Raw genomic sequence first — 20,767 nt, 5'->3', positions numbered from 1 at the left:
GGGACCACTGTTGCTGTAGGCCACTCTTTGGGTACATATCCGGTAGTAAGGCTGAGACTGAACAGTAGTTTTATGTTTGGGTTTAGCTCTTCTTGGAGTTCATGTAGGACGCAGCCCGGGACACCGTCTGGTCCCACTGATGCTGTGTTTTTTGCTTTGGAGAAGGCAGCTCTTACCTGAGCATCTGAGATGTCAGGGGGGCAGCACTCTGCTGGGATAGATATTTGCCCTTTTGGTGGGGAAGGGGGAGTTTGCGCTGAACCTGTCAGCTAGGATGTTGGCAATGTCTGTAGGTTCGGTGTATTTTTTTGCCATTTTGGACTAATTCTGAGCATATCTGGGAATTCCCACCCAGGTTCCTAACATAACTAAAGAAAGCCTTGTGATTATCCTTAGTGTCCTGTGCAATTTTTCTCTCAAAGCTGGCCTTAGATGATTTTATGAGTGCCCGTAGTTTTTTGCTAATACTGATCAGAGATGCCTTCCCTTTTTGGGATTTTGCTCTATCATGTAGTAGCTTCCTCCTTCTATTGTATAGTTTGTTTATGGCTGGGGTCCACCAGACAGGACACCTGCCTTTGGAGGATTGGGTCTTGGTTTTATTTGGGATTGCATGATTCATGCATTCCTGAAGGTGTTCATAGAATGCGTTTATAAAGGATTCTGCGGTCTGGGCCATATTTTCCAGAGGCCGGGGGGCTTTGAAGGATTCCACCTCGGTTTTGAGGAGTGTGAAATTTGCTTTAGAGAAGTTTTTCACTGTGGTTTTCTGGGCAGGGGGTGGGGTCGGGATGTGAATATCCAGTGAGATTAGTTTATGGTCTGATCTTGCCAGTGAGGGCTACACTTTTGGTCTGGAGCACAGAGCCCCCATGATGGTGATGATCAGGTCCAGTATGTCTTCCCCTCTTGTGGGAGTGGTAACAAGTTGTTCCATAGCATTTGAGTTTATAAATTCTAGGAACCTTTGGGCTAGGGTGTTGGAGCTAGAGTAATTCTCCCAGTCTATGTTTGGGTAGTTGAAGTCACCCAATATAATGGTGTTTGGAGAGACCTTCATATTTTCCAGTGTTCTCAGGAAGGCCGAGTGGGGTTCCTGGGTTTGGGAGGGTGGTCTGTAGCAGGCTATACACTGGAAGACAGTTTTACCCACTGTTAGTTGCACATGGATAGTCTCTGATGCTTCGTGCTGTGCCACCAACCTGGAGGTGTGGGTATCTTTGACGAATATTGATACTCCCCCTCCTTTTGTGGTTCGGTCCAAGTTTTGGGTATGAGGTATAACCTGGTAGTGCTGGGGTGCTCTCGGGAGCCTTGAACCAGGTTTCTGTTACTGCACAGATTTCGATGTTCTCCATGCTAAGGAGAGTTTCGAGTGCGTGCATCTTGAGGTTTAGACTTCTGGCGTTGAGTAGCATTACTCAGTTTCTTATCCCTTGTGATACCTATGGAGGTGGGTTTGTCTTTTGAGCCTTGCCTAAAAAAGGCACTATGGGGGTGGCAAGAGCCTTTGCCAATATCCGAAAGCCCAGGGGTGATAGGTGCAAGCCGTCCCTAGCGAAGCATTGTGGCTTGTTGAGCATGTCATCTCAGGCTGACAGGCATTGGATCCCCTTTGAATGACACCAATACTTAAGCCAATTGTTGAAATTGATCATCTTGTCTTCATATTGTGGCATCATTCTTGGTGAGGTAAGATGCTACTCAAGGTCAGGGTCATACTGGCCTGGGCTACATGCTCAGAGAGCTCCTCTATGTCTCTTTTCATGTAGTCCAGGGAGGTACATCTCAGGTCATTCACACCAGCATGGACAATGACTGAGTCATATTTGTACTTGCCTTGGAGTGACCTGAGTGCTTGTGTTATGTGGCGGATCCTAGCGCCGACAGGCAGCTCACCGTGACCTTCTCCTTGTTCAGCCTGGTGAGGGGACGTCAGTGTGCCTGACGACAGAGTCACCTATTACAAGTGTATCAGGTGTGTTGTTTAGCCTTAAGGGCTGTGACTGTTCGGCACACTGGCTTTGTGAGCTATGTGTTGCACGTATTTTGTTTTGGGGTAGCGGTTGCTTGGGTGTCTGCTTTGGAGGTCTCTGCTGCTTAGGCAGATTTTTATTTAGAGCCTCCGAGTATGTTTTTGTGTGTTTATGTGTTTGGTTTGCTGTCGTGGTAGGTCTATGAGAGACTGGAATTGTAGTGAATGTGGTTTCCTTCTCCTCCTGACTGGTTACGCCAGTACTGAGCTGAGAGAGCTTAGCCTCCAGTTTGGCTATATGGTTGCATCTCTCACATGTGTTGAGATTTGTTGGGAGGAAGAGAGGGTTGTCTGTGTACATGAGGCAGTTGTAACATTGCCTCAAAATTCCCAGATTCACCAGCTGGACCGGAGAGGAGATTGACAACTGACCTTTGGACATGCTAGAATAGTATTGGGAATTCCTTTATAATTGAAAAAAAGGGCCAATGGGGAACAAGGTACTCAAGGGGAGTTTGTGAGGGTGTACTGTTTTTAATTTTTTAGTGCTGACTTATATAATTGCTTTAGTGAGCAAGTGCCAAGCTTTAGAGTAGGAATAGGGTGTTTATTATGAGAACTAGATCAGTTCTAAGGGAAAAAGTGAAGAGCAGACTTTGTGGAGCCAAGAATGCTTTAAACCCAATTAAGCGGAGCTGCGCTATGCGCAAAATCGTGCAAAGCGGGTTTTATACAGGGGGACTTGAAAGAGCTAGAAATTGGCCCCAAACGGCCAATAGACTACCAGATTCTTGTCCTGGGAACACTCCTCCAGGGATAGATAGGCTGCTCTAAGCTCCCCACTGCCACTGGTGAACAAAGAAGCCTCCCTTTATCCAAGAAAGGAAATGGGCAACACAGGAACTTTCCAAAAGTCCAGAATACAGCAAAGCCTGTATTTGGACTACTCTAGGTCAGGAAAGACGGAAACAAGGATATTTTTTGTTTTCTTTTTGTAACAAACAGCAGGAAAATGCAATAAATATGTAACACAGGCTAATGCACTTGAGTGTGTAGCCTCAACAGGTAAATGCAACAAACAGGACAAACTTTAAAAGTGCAGGTGCAAAAACAACTTTAAACAGTTTAAAACAGTTCAAGAAGCAGAAATACTTGCAGTTTAGCTAGATCGGACAGTCGCCCAGGTAGTAGCAGGAAAAAAAACACTTTTATCAGGTTAGCAGTCACTCTTTTAGCCTCTCTGCTGCTAGCACCACTCTGCAGGACCACGAGGAGCTTGGCTGAGTAGTAACAAGCGCAAAAAACGCACCAAAGTTGTGAGGTATTTCTGCGGCCTTTCCAGTTGTTGTAGATGTCTTGTGAGGTACATACCAAAAGGGGTGTTGTACTCTATAATGGGTCTAATGAGTGACGAGTAGAGGGTTCAATGACCTCTTTTTTCCTGGATGAGAAACCTTTTGTGATGAGGTGTGCCACGTAGGATTTCCTGACTACTGTGGCAATGTGATTATCAAAGGAGAGATTACTGTCCACCTGTGTCCCAAGGTCTCATCACACTTTTGGTGTTAAGTAGACTACCACCTATGTGGCAGCTCATGGGTACAGAGTTTTTACCAAAGGGGATGACAATGCACTTTCTGACACTGAGCTTCGGGCCATGGCTTTGACACCAGGCATCTGTCTCAGTGAGGCTCTTTTGTAGAATGTTCACATCGTTAGGAGTTTCAATTATGGCTCCTAGTTTGCAGTCATCTGCAAACTTCGCTAGCCAAAGACCTTCAGTATTAGCCTGTACTTCAGAAAAGTAGATACCAAACAGGAGAGGACCCAGGACTGAACCCTGTGGTACTCCACTTGTCACTGGTCTGAAGTGGGACTTGGAGTCTGCTACTTTCACAGTGTGGGTTCTGTCAGTGAGCCAGTTGGCTACCCATCTTGTGACATAGGAATTTACACCTAGTTTAGTGAGTTTATCTGCAATTCCAAAGTGGGGGATGGTGTCAAAAGCCTTGGCGAGATCTAGATATTCTGTGTGAACCACCTTACTCTCAGTCTATGGCTTTGGTGACTGCTTCAAAGAAGTCAATCAGGTTTAGGAGACATGATCTGCCTTTTACAAACCCAAACTGGGTGGGGTCCAGAGTTTGGAGATTACCAATGTCTTTGTTTATAAGTACCATGATGATATGTTCCACGGCCTTGCAGATCAGGCTAGTTAGACTGAGGCGATAGTTCGAGGATCCGTTGAGGCTCCACCTTTGTGAAGTGGGATAACTGTCACTGTAGGCCATTTGGGCACAAAGCCAGAGGTGAGGCTATGATTGAACATGGTTTTAGGTGGGTTTAGTTCATTCTTGTAGTTCATGTAGAACACAGCCTGGGATGTTGTCAGGTCCCATGGATGCTGTGTTCTTGCTTTGGAGAGTGTGGTTTTACCTGTGCAGCCATGATTACAGGAACTTTGCATTCTTCCAGTATAGAGATGGAACCTTTTGGGGGGGGGGGTAAAGTTAGCACTGAAACTATCTGCCAGGCTGTTGGCAATATCAGTTGGTTCTGTATATTTTTTGCCATTGTGGACTAACTCAGAGCAGATCTGGGAATTCCCACCCAGGTTCCTAACATAACTAAAGAAAGCCTTGTGATTATCTTTAGTGTCCTGTGCAATTTTTCTTTCAAAGCTGGCCTTAGATGATTTTATGAGTGCTCGTAGTTTTTTGCTAATACTGATCAGAGATGCCTTCCTTTGGGATTTTGCTCTATCATGTAGTAGCTTCCTCCTTCTATTGTATAGTTTGTTTATGGCTGGGGTCCACCAGACAGGACACCTGCCTTTGGAGGATTGGGTCTTGGTTTTATTTGGGATTACATGATTCATGCATTCCTGAAGGTGTTCATAGAATGGGGTTATAAAGGATTCTGGGCTCTGGGCTCTACTTTCCAGAGGCCGGGGGGCTTTGAAGGATTCCACCTCGCTCTTGAGGAGTGTGAAATTTGCTTTAGAGAAGTTTTTCACTGTGGTTTTCTGGGCAGGGGTGGGGTCGGGATGTGAATATCCAGTGAGATTAGTTTATGGTCTGATCTACCAGTGAGGGCTACACTTTTGGTCTGGAGCACAGAGCCCCATGATGGTGATGATCAGGTCCAGTATGTCTTCCCTCTTGTGGGAGTGGTAAATGTTGTTCCATAGCATTTGAGTTTATAAATTCTAGGAACCTTTGGGCTAGGGGTGTTGGAGCTAGAGTAATTCTCCCAGTCTATGTTTGGATAGTTGAAGTCGCCCAATATAATGGTGCTTGGAGAGACCATCATATTTTCCAGTGATCTCAGGAAGGCCGAGTGGGGTTCCTGGGTTTGGGAGGGTGGTCTGTAGCAGGCTATAAACTGGAAGGCAGTTTTACCCACTGTTAGTTGCACATGGATAGTCTCTGATGCTTCGTGCTGTGCCACCAACCTGGAGGTGTGGGTATCTTTGACGAATATTGATACTTCCCCTCCTTTGTGGTTCGGGCCAAGTTTTGGGTATGAGGTATAACCTGGTAGTGCTGGGGTGCTCTCGGGAGCCTTGAACCAGGTTTCTGTTACTGCACAGATTTCGATGTTCTCCATGCTAAGGAGAGTTTCGAAAAGGCATCTTGACGTTTAGACATCTGGCGTTGAGTAGCATTACTCAGTTTCTTATCCCTTGTGATACCTATGGAGGTGGGTTTGTCTTTTGAGCCTTGCCTAAAAAGGCACTATGGGGTGGCAAGAGCCTTTGCCAATATCCGAAAGCCCAGGGGTGATAGGTGCAAGCCGTCCCTAGCCAAGCATCGTGGCTTGTTGAGCATGTCATCTCAGGCTGACAGGCATGGATCCCCTTTGAGTGACACCAATACTTAAGCCAATTGTTGAAATTGATCATCTTGTCTTCATATTGTGGCATCATTCTTGGTGAGGGTAAGATGCTACCAAAGGTCAGGGTCATACCGGCCTGGGCTACATGCTCAGAGAGCTCCTCTATGTCTCTTTTCATGTAGTCCAGGGAGGTACGTCTCAGGTCATTCACACCAGCATGGACAATGACTGAGTCATATTTGTACTTGCCTTGGAGTGACCTGAGTGCTTGTGTTATGTGGCGGATCCTAGCGCCCGACAGGCAGCTCACCGTGACCTTCTCCTTGTTCAGCCTGGTGAGCGGACGCCAGTGTGCCTGACGACAGAGTCACCTATTACAAGTGTATCAGGTATGTTGTTTAGCCTTAAGGGCTGTGACTGTTCGGCACACTGGCTTTGTGGGCTATGTGTTGCCGATTTTGTTTTGGGGTAGCGGTTGCTTGGGTGTCTGCTTTGGAGGTCTTTGCTGCTTAGGCAGATTTTTATTTAGAGCCTCCGGGTATGTTTTTGTGTGTTTATGTGTTTGGTTTGCTGTCGTGGTAGGTCTATGAGAGACTGGAATTGTAGTGAATGTGGTTTCCTTCTCCTCCTGACTGGTTACGCCAGTACTGAGCTGAGAGAGCTTAGCCTCCAGTTTGGCTATATGGTTGCATCTCTCACATGTGTTGAGATTTGTTGGGAGGAAGAGAGGGTTGTCTGTGTACATGAGGCAGTTGTAACATTGCCTCAAGATTCCCAGATTCACCAGCTGGACCGGAGAGGAGATTGACAACTGACCTTTGGACAATAGTATTGGGAATTCCTTTATAATTGGAAAAAAGGGCCAATGGGGAACAAGGTACTCAAGGGGAGTTTGTGAGGGTGTACTGTTTTTAATTTTTTAGTGCTGACTTATATAATTGCTTTAGTGAGCAAGTGCCAAGCTTTAAAGTAGGAATAGGGTGTTTATTATGAGAACTAGATCAGTTCTAAGGGAAAAAGTGAAGAGCAGACTTTGTGGAGCCAAGAATGGTTTAAACCCAATTAAGCGGAGCTGCCCAATGCTGCGCTATGCGCAAAATCGTGCAAAGCGGGTTTTATACAGGGGGACTTGAAAGAGCTAGAAATTGGCCCCAAACGGCCAATAGACTACCAGATTCTTGTCCTGGGAACACTCCTCCAGGGATAGATAGGCTGCTCTAAGCTCCCCACTGCCACTGGTGAACAAAGAAGCCTCCCTTTATCCAAGAAAGGAAATGGGCAACACAGGAACTTTCCAAAAGTCCAGAATACAGCAAAGCCTGTATTTGGACTACTCTAGGTCAAGAAAGACGGGAAACAAGGATATTTTTTTTGTTTTCTTTTTTGTAACAAACAGCAGGAAAATGCAATAAATATGTAACACAGGCTAGCGCACTTGAGTGTGTAGCCTCAACAGGTAAATGCAACAAACAGGACAAACTTTAAAAGTGCAGGTGCAAAAACAACTTTAAACAGTTTAAAACAGTTCAAGAAGCAGAAATACTTGCAGTTTAGCTAGATCGGACAGTCGCCCAGGTAGTAGCAGGAAAAAAACACTTTTATCAGGTAAGCAGTCACTCTTTAGCCTCTCTGCTGCTAGCACCACGCTGCAGGACCACGAGGAGCTTGGCTGAGTAGTAACAAGCGCAAAAAACGCACCAAAGTTGTGAGGTATTTCTGCGGCCTTTCCAGTTGTTGTAGATGTCTTGTGAGGTACATACCAAAAGGGGTGTTGTACTCTATAATGGGTCTAATGAGTGACAGTAGAGGGTTCAATGACCTCTTTTTTCCTGGATGAGAAACCTTTTGTGATGAGGTGTGCCACGTAGGATTTCCTGACTACTGTGGCAATGTGATTATCAAAGGAGAGATTACTGTCCACCTGTGTCCCAAGGTCTCATCACACCTTTGGTGTTAAGTAGACTACCACCTATGTGGCAGCTCATGGGTACAGAGTTTTTACCAAAGGGGATGACAATGCACTTTCTGACACTGAGCTTCGGGCCATGGCTTTGACACCAGGCATCTGTCTCAGTGAGGCTCTTTTGTAGAATGTTCACATCGTTAGGAGTTTCAATTATGGCTCCTAGTTTGCAGTCATCTGCAAACTTCGCTAGCCAAAGACCTTCAGTATTAGCCTGTACTTCAGAAAAGTAGATACCAAACAGGAGAGGACCCAGGACTGAACCCTGTGGTACTCCACTTGTCACTGGTCTGAAGTGGGACTTGGAGTCTGCTACTTTCACAGTGTGGGTTCTGTCAGTGAGCCAGTTGGCTACCCATCTTGTGACATAGGAATTTACACCTAGTTTAGTGAGTTTATCTGCAATTCCAAAGTGGGGGATGGTGTCAAAAGCCTTGGCGAGATCTAGATATTCTGTGTGAACCACCTTACTCTCAAGTCTATGGCTTTGGTGACTGCTTCAAAGAAGTCAATCAGGTTTAGGAGACATGATCTGCCTTTTACAAACCCAAACTGGGTGGGGTCCAGAGTTTGGAGATTACCAATGTCTTTGTTTATAAGTACCATGATGATATGTTCCATGGCCTTGCAGATCAGGCTCGTTAGACTGAGGCGGTAGTTCGAGGGTTTGCGGTGGCTCCCCCTTTGTGAAGTGGGATAACTGTCACTGTGCGCCATTTAGAGGGCACAAAGCCAGAGGTGAGGCTATGATTGAACATGGTGCTTAGGTGGGGTGCCAGTTCATTCTGTAGTTCATGTAGAACACTGCCTGGGATGTTGTCAGGTCCCATGGATGCTGTGTTCTTGGCTTTGGAGAGTGTGTTTTTTACCTGTGCAGCCATGATTACAGGAACTTTGCATTCTTCCAGTATAGAGATGGGCCCTTTAGGGGATGGGGGTGGTAAAGTTAGCACTGAAACTATCTGCCAGGATGTTGGCAATATCAGTTGGTTCTGTATATTTAGTGCCATTGTGCTGTAACTCAGAGCAGATCTGAGTATTGCCATTGAGATTCCTGACATAGCTATGGAATGCTTTGTGGTTGTCTTTAGAATCAGTGGCGATTTTGTTTTCATAACTAGCTTTGGAGGATTTTATGGGGGATCTCAGCTTCTTACTGAGGCTGACCAGGGAGTTCTTCCATTCATGGGATTTTACTCGTTTTTGCAACAGTTTATTTCTTCTGTTGTAGAGTATGCTTATGGCAGAGGACCACCAGATTGCCTTCCTTTTTTTGGAGGATAGTATCTTGGTTCTGTTAGAGATAACATGATCCATGTACTCGTGTAAGTGCTTATAAAGTGCATTTGTGTAGGATTCAGCAGTCGTACCTCTACTGTCTGTCTGCATGGGTGTCGTGAAGTTTGCCACTTAAGAAGCATGAAGTTGGCTTTGGAGAAATTTTTTTACTGTGGTTTCCCTAACATGGGGGGGGGGGGGGCAGGATGTCTAGGCTGATTAGCTTGTGGTCGGGTCTGACCAATGAGGAACTGACCTCTGGTGTGGAACACTGGTCGCCCATGTTGGTAATGACCAGGTCTAGGATATTGCTGCTCCTGGTGGGGGGGGTGTTTAAATTGATCCAAGGCACTGGAATTTATGAATTCCAGAAAACGTTGTGCAAAAGAGTTGGTACATGAGTTGCTTTCCCAGTTAATGGTGGGGTATTTGAAATCTCCCATTATTAGGGTGTTGGGTTGTACCCTAATATTTTCCAGTGTATCAAGAAATGAGGAGTGGGAATCCTGGGGCATGATGGGGATCTGTAGCAAGTTACAATTTGGATTGCGGTCTTGCCCAGAGTTAGTTGCACTTGCATAATCTCGGATGCATTATGTTGAGCAACCAGCCTGGAGGTGTGGATATCCTTAATGAATATGGACACGCCTCCACCTTTAGTGTTTCGGTCCAGGTTAGGTGGCCGAAAGGTGTGGTATGAATTATAGCCTGGTAATGCAGGGGTGCTCTCTGGTGCCTTGAACCAGTCACTGCATAGATGTCCATGTTCTCCATTTTAAGGAGTGCCTCGAGTGAATGCATTTTGAGGTTTAGACTTCTAGCATTGAGCAGCATTACCCTCAGATATTGCTTGCTTGTACCTGTTACGGTGGTGACTTTGTCATTTGAACCTTGCCTAAAAAAGTCACTATAGGGGTGGCAAGAGCCTTAGCCAGTATCCGGAATCCCAAGGGCGACAGGTGCAGGCCATCTCTGGCAAAGCATCATGGTCTGTCGATCATATCATCCCAGGCAGACAGATACTGGATTCCCCCTAGAATGACACCAGAAGCTTAGCCAATTGTTGAAGTCAAACCCGTAGCAGAAATGGATACAGTGTGATATCCATTTGGAAATGGTTTGTTTGGAAATGGGTCCATGTATTACAGAAATGTATCATGTATACCATTATGAAAGAAAGACATGCACTTAAAACACTGCTAATTTTAAACATTTTGGTGAAGAACAAAGCAGATACACGTGTTCATTTTTAAAAAAATTGGTGAAGAACAAAGAAGGTAATGACATGTATAATTTTTTACCAAACTGTAACAGAGGCCCCCAAATAAAATACAATCAGGCTCTATATGCAAGACCGCCAGTGATAAGCACCACTACTCAGATGCCCCTCAAATGTTTTCTTCCCTGGCAAGAAAGCTTAGTTTCCTTCTCAAGAATTGTCAAGTGACTACATTTGATTTTTATTACTGAGAACTTAAAAGATTCTACAGACACTCATCTTATTTTCATTTTTAATTTAATTCTTTCATGCACATCACTGGCTAGTTGTTCTCTCTGAAGATTATTTTATAGCAATTTCCCCAGATCCATGCCTTAAAAAGGACATCCAGCAAATAACTCTGCAAGAAAGTTCAGTTGTGTACACTTACCATAAACGTAGATGTTCTAGTGTATTCACTGTTGCAGTCATCACCTGTGGGGTTATTCCTGCTGTGGTAGCTCTTGGCCGGTCCGAATACCAGAGTCAATGTTTTTCTGACGTCATTACATCAGTTTTTCTTGTCCTAACCAGTCAGAGGCCCAAGTAAATATGGTAAAGTGGTCCTGGTGGCTAGAAGCCACCGTTAGAAACTTATGTCTCCCTAAAGAAAGATGATATAAGGGGGAAGAAGGGTGGGAAACCAGGACTGCAACAGTAAATACACTCAAACATCTACATTTATGTTAAGTGTACACAACTGTACTATGTTCTTCATGTTTCACTGTTGCAGACATCACCTGTGGGAGGATTCCCAAAGCTGAGGAGAGGGGTGGTAGGATTAGAAACAGACCTAGGAATGGGTCAGCATGCCCTGCAGAAGCAAACCCTGCCATAGCCTTAAAAAAATAGAGGTAGGTGGTAATGCTTGGTAACGGTATGGACAGAAGTCCAGGCGGCAGCTTCCAGGATGTCCCTGGTGGGAACTCCTCTGAGGAATGCTGTGGAAGTGGAGGCTGCCCTAGTGGAATGGGTTTGAATAGACTTAGGGAGGGTGGTTCCCATGCAAACCCATAGCAGAAATGGATACAGTGTGATATCCATTTGGACATGGTTTGGAAATGGGTTTCCCCTCTGCCCCTGGGGCAAAGCTGACAAGTAGTTGGTCAGTTTCCTGAAGGGTTTAGTACGGTCCAGATAGTATCTGAGCTGTCTGTGCACATGTAGTGAGTGGAGAATTCTTTCCCCCTTGTTTTGAGGGTTAGGAAAGAAGGTGGGTAGATGTATGGCCTGGTTGAGAGTTACATTAGATACCACCTTGGGCATAAAGGAGGGATTAGTCCTCAAGGAGACCCTGTCTGCAAGGAAGATGATGAAGGGCTCAATGGCCATTAGTGCCTGACGTTCTGAAACCCTTCTGGCTGAGATAACAATGAGGAGAAAAGCAGTCTTCCAGGAGAGGTATCTTAATTCTGCTGAAGCAGCAGGATCGCAGGGTGGTAAAGTTAGTTTTCCCAAAACATAACTCAGGTCCCAGGCTGGAGTGGGTGGCCTTCTGGGAGGTCTGATATTAGAAGCCCCTCTGAGGAATTGTTTAATCAAAGGATGGGAAAACAGGGGCTGTTCTATATCAAAATGAGCTGAAAAGGCTGAGGTGTGAATTTTAATAGAGGAGAAGGAGAGGCCACTATTAAGTAGCTCCAATAGGTAGTCCATGATAAGAGGGATGGGAAGTTTGTGAGGTATTTCCCCCCTCTGGACTGACTCCAGGAGCAGATTCTTTTCCAGTTTACTGCATAAGAATTTCTGGTGCTGGGCCTTCTGGCCTCTGTGATAATGTCTAGGACCTGTTTGCTTAACAGGTGCCCCTTGTTTGCCTTTAGAGCATTAGCCATGCTGATAGCTTGAGAGTTATTGCTTTTATTTATTAAAGTGGTGTTTTGCACCTTCTTGAGCATTTGGAAACACAAAGGACATCTAAACTGTAAACATGATGAATTCCAAAATAAAATGTAGCAAATTCAATTCAAATTCTTCAAACAGATTGAAATTTTGAAAGAAACTTTATAACAATATATAAATACAATAAAATACATTGAAACATACCTAACAGATGAAGGTAAAAGATGGAAGGCTAAAGGAGGCAAGAATCAACACAGACAATGCCAAAACAAAATTAAAATCTCTAGAAATATCAGATCATCTGGAGACCAGACCCAGAAGAAATAATTTCACATTTTTTTCTTGAACCTCTCCATTCCATCAGCCAAGGAGTTCAGGCTTTCTACAACGTATGTCATTATATTGGTGATATTACTTGTTCAAACTAGGTTGGGATATCAGTAGCATGGGTGACGATTTTGGCCAAACTATTCCGGGCATCAACCCAATATGACCCCCCCCCGAACCTGTGGCTGTAATGCTTATGGGCAAGATGCAAAAATATCTAACTCCACCTTGCACCACCTCTGTGCTCAAAAGAGCATGACCTCCTGATTCCCCAGCCACAATTCTCCAAGATGTCGGGAAAAATGGCACTCAAATGGCAGCCAAAGCAGAAATCACAATTCACATCCTTCATGCAACAATGTAAACTGGGAAAAGTCACATTACTGAACTGGATGACAAAAGAAATGATATATATATGTACTGTCCTGTTGTGGCTCCAGTTAGTTTAAGATGTGAAACATGGTGGTCTCCCTTTAACCGTTTGCTGCTGAGATTACATGCTCAGCAGCGACGCCTGATTAACATAGTTAATCATAGAATATAAACTGCATCAAAATTGACCGTTGTAACTTCCAGGGCATGTGCAAATGGCAAGAAAACAAATGGATTTGTGCAGTCATCATGAGCACTGTACACATTGCCATAACTTGCATGTTAAGGGATTTGAACACCTGACTGCCAACCTCTTGCTCTCTTGACCGATGTACTTTTAGCAACAAAATAACTTTTATTAAACTTGTCAGGTAGCACACATTTGCATGTTTTTGCCAAGAGTAAAGAAAATGGAAAATGAGCAATGTTCAACAGACTTGCGTCATCAGGGATATAAACTATCCATATTACTTGCTGCAAAAGTATACATCACAGGTGGAGTACAATGAGCCATAGATGGTGTTAAGTACAAATTATGTCAACCTGTGGTTACAGCATTTATACTTCATCTGTTTGTACCTCAAAAGTTCAAGCTCACTTGTGTGATGCTCAACAAATCATTAGTGTGGTGTAAAGACTCAGTTTGGCAATAATATACTGTCATTTATCCTTGGCCACCTCCGTCTGTCACTCTTGCTCTATGCAAAGCATTTGAACACCATAATCCTTTTATTGTAATCTGTCAGTCATTTGTGCATGTGTGTGTTGCACTTGCATCAAATTTGCAACATGTGAAAAGTCACTACGTACAGCATTATCTATGCATACCACATAGCTTTTTATAGCATGGGTATCAATAAATACACATTTCAGGTTATCAGAGCAGTGGAAATCTATGAAAAATAAATTCACAGGATAGGATTCATAACCATGCATAGCTCAGTCATACTGTAAGACATACAGCACTGCACAGGTATGCCACTGAAGCCCTGAGACAAAATGTCTAAAAAGATATTAACTGTAATGGAGTACACAAAGTAGAAACAATATTGTATAACAGCATCCCACCCTCAGTGGGTTAGAACTGTGCGTGCAGTGCACTGAAATGGAAGTTTCATATCATTAGTGCATTGTACCATGAAAGCTATCACAAAGAACAGAATTACTTTAGAATATTTTAAATTTCTTTTCATCTCATATCTGCTTACTGACACACAGTGATGTTAAGCTCTGGTGCATCAGTGATATCAAGTCTTGGCGCATGTGTAGGAATATTCTTGTTATAGGATAAGAATGGTCATTACCCTCTTATCACTGATGACCAGTGATGCTGCTCGATGCCAACCATCAGGCAAAGGATCATTGAAAAAAACTGGTTTATGAGCTATTTATGCCTATGTCTATTTTATGTTTATGTATCTTTTGTCCAAACTAAAGATTTGAAATGGAAGGACAGGACAGATGAAAGGGGAAAGTAACGGATGTTTGAACAGAAGGTGGAATGGCACAACATTGCAGTTGTGTAGAATTAAGCATTCAATGCCACTTTAAGGTGTGAAGCACAGCAAACCCCAATCCCTGTGTTTCATACTGAAAACATATGCTCAATACAGACTACAACTTTGTATACTTATGGCTAGCAGTACAACCTGTGATGAAAACCGTGGATCATCCAACCTCTCAAATGGTAAATATGTTGATCACTCTGTTCTTCTTTTGGCTTTTCCTGGTTAGGGGTCGCCACAGCAGAACTCCGGTCTGCTAATGATTGGCAGTAGATTTTTACAGTGCTGAGGTGCCAGCTCGATGCCCAACCTTCAACGAAGGCACGCCCATTTCACGCATGTCTTTCGAATACCACTCAACCGCGGGGAGGACATGCAGACTCCACACAGAAGGCGCTCCAGGAATGGGATGACCTCTTGTGAGGCTACCGCTGCACCACCATGGCTTACTAAATATGTTGATCACTCTACTGACACCTTACCAAACACCTATAAGATGGACTCTCAGACTACTTCAAATGTGATAATATATTTTTCTACAATGTTATTTTGCTGTTTTGACAACATTCATTACTATTTATCATGGCTGTCATTTACAACTCACTTGTAGCACTGCAATGTGTGAAAGACTCTCTCAATTTTAAAAACTAATTTGTTTAAAAGTAGTCCTAATGCGGTATACCTGGAAGAAACTAGTCTGTTCACATACCTTACATCTGGTCTTCTCCACAGGTGCTCAAGGGTGTGCATGGACACATGCAGAATACACAATGCATCTGGTTTGCTTGTCATGCAACTGGTGCAATTCAGAAATGCTAAAGAGTTAGGAACTAATTAGCATAGACATCATGGCTGGGGGGAATATGCACTATATAAATGTGACACTGAGCAGGAATCCTCATGCTACAGAAGATACTCCCTTTTATGTATGACAAAAGTACAGAACTCTCAGGTGTATTCCTACAATACAGGAGTCTCACAAGTTTAAGGTATGTGTTACTTGTTAAGCCTGTTTCGTGGGTCAGTATTAGCATTTATGTTTACGTAGTGGTAGAAGATACAAAAGATTGCTTTATGTTTTCAGTCACTGTAGATGGGAGTTATTATAAGCCATCTGTTGGGGCACCCTGCCCCCCCCCCCCCATGTGCACTGGCCATAGCAGCAAGCCAGGTCAGTAAACGTATTTGCTGTTAGGGTTGGTTGCCATGTGTTGGAGTACTACTGGCTACCTTCCAAAGTGTGTGTGTGTGTGTGTGTGCGCTATATATTGTAATTATATCATTTGGAAGGGTGTGTGCCTAATACCAAGCCACGTACCGGTTATTCTTTTGCTGGTACTGCAGGGGCTAGGCCAAAAAGAAATGACTATGATGTTTATGTTGATTTTTTTTTTTTTTTTTTTTTGCATACAGCTATGTTGATGTCAGGTCCTGGAACACATCTGTGAATTGTGTGTCTAAGTATCATTTCTATAATGTTACAATGATCAACACATGTGCTTAGCAAAGGGTGTTAACTTCAGTGTTTACCATATCAACAGGGATATGCTTAAGTATTATATTATGCAGCATGTCTAAGACACAACTAAGGTTAGAACAAGCAGAAAGCCACAGTTTACTGACATAGAGAATGGAGTGGTATAACAGGCCTATCTCCATGCTATAATTCACTGCACAGCAAAACTGATAAGTCCTTCTTTGACAATGTCTGGAGTCAGGGGATTTAAGATATAAATGCAGTGGGTGGGCTAGGTCCAGCACACAGCCAATAACATACAAAATGTCACCAACAGAGTGGATGGCTGTAGGTGGACTGTCTACTGTACTGACACTTTCAAAGCTGGCGGAAGAGTTACTGGCCTTGCTCAAACGTAGTACCACCTCCTCAGAGTTTCACAGTGCTGTGCTGGATGTCAGGGTGGAGATGGGTAGGCCCCCGAAGTATACAGGCGATACCTCAGATACAGTCCTACCTTTGCTATGCCACCCTCTCTGGAGCTTTCAGTCAAATTTACTGTTTATAATACTTGTCCTGCATTCTGCTTATGGGTACATCTGGCATCTAGGTACACTAACCACCTGCACAAGTATGGGCACTGTTAAATTTAGTTACTTTTATAGACAGCTGTATTCATATCATCTGCATTGGTAGCTGTGGTGCTTGGGCATACTTACATGGCATATGCTTTGTTTTTGTGTGTTCACAGGTGAACCACTGCCTGGCACCCTCACTGAGGAACTATTGCCATCAGGGGATGAAGAACGTATGCTGGACATGGAGTGTATACCCTTCAGAGTATGGGTACAGTCTCTTTGCCTGTGCAGACCCGTTATACATTACCATTTGAGTGTGGACAGGTTGATACGGACATTGCACATTAGGGAAGTGTAGTGGCCCAAGGTACACACATCAGAATCTGCTCCTAGTCATCATGAGCAGGTGGTTTCACATCGGGGGTTATGTGGAAACATACCTCCTCTGACCACCACTAACTCCTCCCCCATGTGGAACCACCTGCTCACAATAGCTAGGGGCACATTCTGAGGAGTACTTTGGTAGGTGTGGTGTTTACAGGAGGTATGGTTACTACCCTCCCCCTAAGGTTGGTGTGTCAGTAACTTCCACCCAACGGATGACCAGGGTAAATGCAGATAAAACAAGAAATCGGTAGTCTATCACTAAAATAGTTCTGGAAGTGCGATGTTTAAATACAAGTACTTAGTTTGTGCCTTGATAGCATGTGCTGCAAGGAAATCACTTCAGACACTCAGGCAAGTACACTAAGAGTTGCTGAGCTTTGTGAGAATCAACCAAGAGCCTCTCAAACATTCAAACTTTAAAACAAAGGAAAAGTACAGTTGTGTAAAATCTTAACATAGCCCAATGTACGGCCAGTTTACCAAAGCCTTAGGCTGTAATAGGGACATATGTCACACATATGGTCTCCACTCACAGCGTAGGGCACGGAGGTGACGTAGCACTGAGCAATTCACACAAGAGAGAACCACAGGAACTTCTACAGAAAGTGGATCCAGACTACAAGCAAGGCACCAAACAAAAATCTCTTCCATTTGGATAAATAAAATTTCCCAGTAGTAGGTTTCCTAGTTTCCTGCAAAACCTGATGCATGTCCTCAGAAAACAAGGTGCCTAAAAGCAATCAAAATGCATCACCCACAGTGTCAGTTAAAGAGTGGGCAAATGGGGATGGATAAGAGACCCCTTTGTCTTGTGTGAGCAGGTCTACCCTGTGAGGTATCTTGTGGTGATTACATTTGGCGAAGTGCAGACAAAGAGGGAACCGATGATGTCTGAGCCAAAAGCGATTCACCAACAAGATTTTATCAGTCTTGTTCTATCTTGAACAGGACCCTCAGTGCGAGAGGAAGGGGAGAGAAGGCATAAAGAAACATCCCTGTCCAAGCCAGAGGACATGGGACTCTGGTGCAAAAGAGAGAAAGTTGTCTGTTCAGAGGAGAGCAAAAAGATACCAGAGTACCACCCCACTCGTGGACAATGTCCTGAAACACATCTATGTAAAGCATCCATTCGTGCATCTGTGTTATGAACCTGCTCAGTCTGCCACAATGTTCTGTTCTGAAGGAATATAAACAGCCTGAAGAGTCACCTGATACTGGGCAGCCAGATCCCAAACCTGACGAGCTAGTCTGCACAAGAAGTAAGACCATGTCCCCCCTTGTTTGCTGATGTACCAAATCACTATGGCATAGTCTGTAAATATTTTGAGGGGCACTGGAAGGAACAGAGAATGGAAAGCCTGAAGAGCCAGAACAGCCCTCATTTCTTGGATTTTGATATGTTGTTTCGTCTGATGAAAGGACCAAGGCCCTGAACCTTCAGAGGGCCAAAAGAAGCCCCCACCCCAGTCTGAGGCATCCAAAGAGTTCCTCAGAGGGGACTGCAGAATGAAAAGGAAGCTTTGGGTTGAGAGACAACTTGTTTGAAGCATAGAAGAGGAGGAATTGGAAAATCCAATGGACAAGAATGTTGAAGTCTAACTGACTTTAGGACTGTAGTTCTCATACGAAGCTTGACTGGAGAAAGCATAGGAATTGTGGAAGCAATAAACTCCAGAGCATTTAGAAACTCCCTGGCTGTAACTGAGACTAGAGGAAGAAGGGATTGCAAAAATGCAATCAGAGTTAAAAAAACTTGGTGGAGGCAGGGATGCCAGCATAGGAATGGTCTGGAGGATGCATCCGAGAAAAAACATGATAATGAGAAGTCTGGAAGGATTTTTGAAAATTCACTGTAAACCTTAGCAATCACAGGAGAAATGCATTTGGTAAAGAACCTTGGGGCAGTAGAGAGGCCAAAGGGAAAAGCAGAGAACTGAAAATGCAAGGAAGAAACAGAGAAAGTTAAAAATTTCCTGAAATGGAGATGAAAAGGAATATAGAGAAAGGCATCCTTGAGATCCAGAGAAACTAGGAAAGCCTGAGGAAACCAGGTTTTGAAGGGATAGCACTCGAATGAAGGGAACCTTTAAATAGGTATTGAGCTGGGAAAGATCCAGAATCGGCCTCCAGGTACCTTCTTTCCTGGGAGCAAGAAACATTCTGAAATAAAACCCCTTTCCCTTCTGAGGAGCTAAAACTGTTTGGAAGGTGCTTTGAGACAAAAGGCTCTGAAGAACAACCAGAAAAAGGGCAGCTGTTCCTGAAAGAGGTTGAGGGATGCCGAAAAAAGGAGGAAGGGATTTCCAAACCATGCTACACTTAAAGAAATCCCAATCCATCATAGAGACACACTCCAGGGATCTAAACCTTGTCATCACAATGAACAAAACATGCTGGAGGGATAGGCTCCTGACCCAGAGACTCCCCAGACTCTGGAACAGACTGCCCATACATGCCACACAGAGCACCTCTTTGGCCCTCTTCAAAAGGAACCTTGATGATTGGATGGGAGATAGAAAATTAACCCCGGGGATCACGCCAGTCGCCCTGCTAGACAGGGGTCCAGGGAAGTAAATACTGTGGGAAGAAATAGCCAGGGAAGTGTTACGGCTAGGCTTGCATAGGCCCTAGGGCCAATAGCCTAGTACCAACCTGTGAACCTACATAATATCCCCGATGAATGATAGAACCCAAGAATCCTGAGATACCCTCAACCAATTTTGAAGGGACAGGAAAAGACAGAGACAGAGGAACCTGGCTTAGGAGAGGGAAAAAAATCAGACAATCTGCTTTTTTCTGGAAAAGGAGACTTATAAACTGTAGCAGTCTGAGTAGACTTAGCAGAAGGAGCTCTTCTAAAACCCTTTTTACCTTTGGGAGAAGGGTGAGACTGTATGTACAAAGGTAGACCTAGCAGGATAATTTCTCTGAAATTTGGGAACAGGGAAAACAAAAATACTTAACCCTATCCTTCTCCTGAAGAGACTTAAAAAGTTCAGCGGCTGCAGATCCAGAGAGATTTTTACTATCAAGAAGAGCATCCATCAATCTGGCTTTAATATCAGGCAGAGGCTGAAGGTGAAGCCAAGAATAACGTCTTAACACAGAACCAAAGGCAGCAGCTCTAGAACAGGCATCAGCTGCATCATAACTACATTTAATGGAATGGCGAGCCACTTGAGAAGACCCCAACAATGAGAGGGCCGAAGCCTTCCCCTAAAAATCTGGAAGGCCTGAAATAACTTGAAAAGCCTGAGACAGAAGGGTTAAAACATCCCTGGTCATATGGGTCTGGTAATTCACAGCCCTAAAGGTCAGAGTACCAGCAGTGTACACCTTTTTACCCACTCCTTCCAGGGTTCTATGGTCCTTGTCAGAGGGGAAGCAGTTTAGTAGAAAGCAAGAGCTTGGAAGGCTTATCAGAACAAACAGAGGGGTCAGCAAAGGGACACTTGTAAAGAAATTTACAATCATCGGGCACCTTTTAAAACCTATCAGTTTTTTTAGGAGCAGGGGGCTAGAAATCAGGAGCCTGAGAAGCTGCTGAAAATGTGTCCAATAAAGCAGCAAGAGGAGGAGGAACAGCAGAGTGCTTAGACGACTACATTTGGAGGAGTTCATAATACCAACCAATAGAATGTGAGCAATCCAAAGGACACCAAGTTTATTGAAGTTAAGCACTTTCCTCTCTATTACAGAGACTTCCTCGGAACAATATTGCACAGAAACCCAGCCAACTATATACCCACCCCTCAATTAACCATTCAAAATTGCACCATAAATGTTAAAGCAATATATACACAAAATTACAGCAGTAAAAATATTGCATATAGCAAATAACAAAACTAAATAAATGTTACCATAAAATATCAAAATATATTAATAAATTATTAAATAAAATCCATGTTAACATTACTAACCTAAAATTCGATCAAGTTTTAAAACACTAGCAATGCTTATAGTTTCATTGATACCTGGGTAACAAGAGG

At 43.9% G+C, this 20,767-nt stretch overlaps 1 protein-coding gene across 1 annotated transcript in view; it reads right to left on the bottom strand.

Moving 5' to 3' along the window:
• Nucleotides 1–20,767, bottom strand: part of ECHDC2 (enoyl-CoA hydratase domain containing 2) — a gene marked incomplete in the record, with an annotated part of 851,050 nt that overhangs the window by 14,761 nt on the left and 815,522 nt on the right.

Source organism: Protopterus annectens, chromosome 10.part0 (genome assembly GCF_019279795.1).
Source record: "Protopterus annectens isolate FY-2018-M chromosome 10.part0, PAN1.0, whole genome shotgun sequence".
NCBI lineage: Eukaryota > Metazoa > Chordata > Ceratodontiformes > Protopteridae > Protopterus > Protopterus annectens.
The sequence above is the reverse complement of the archived record's forward strand: the minus strand, read 5'-3'. Positions and strand labels throughout refer to the sequence as shown.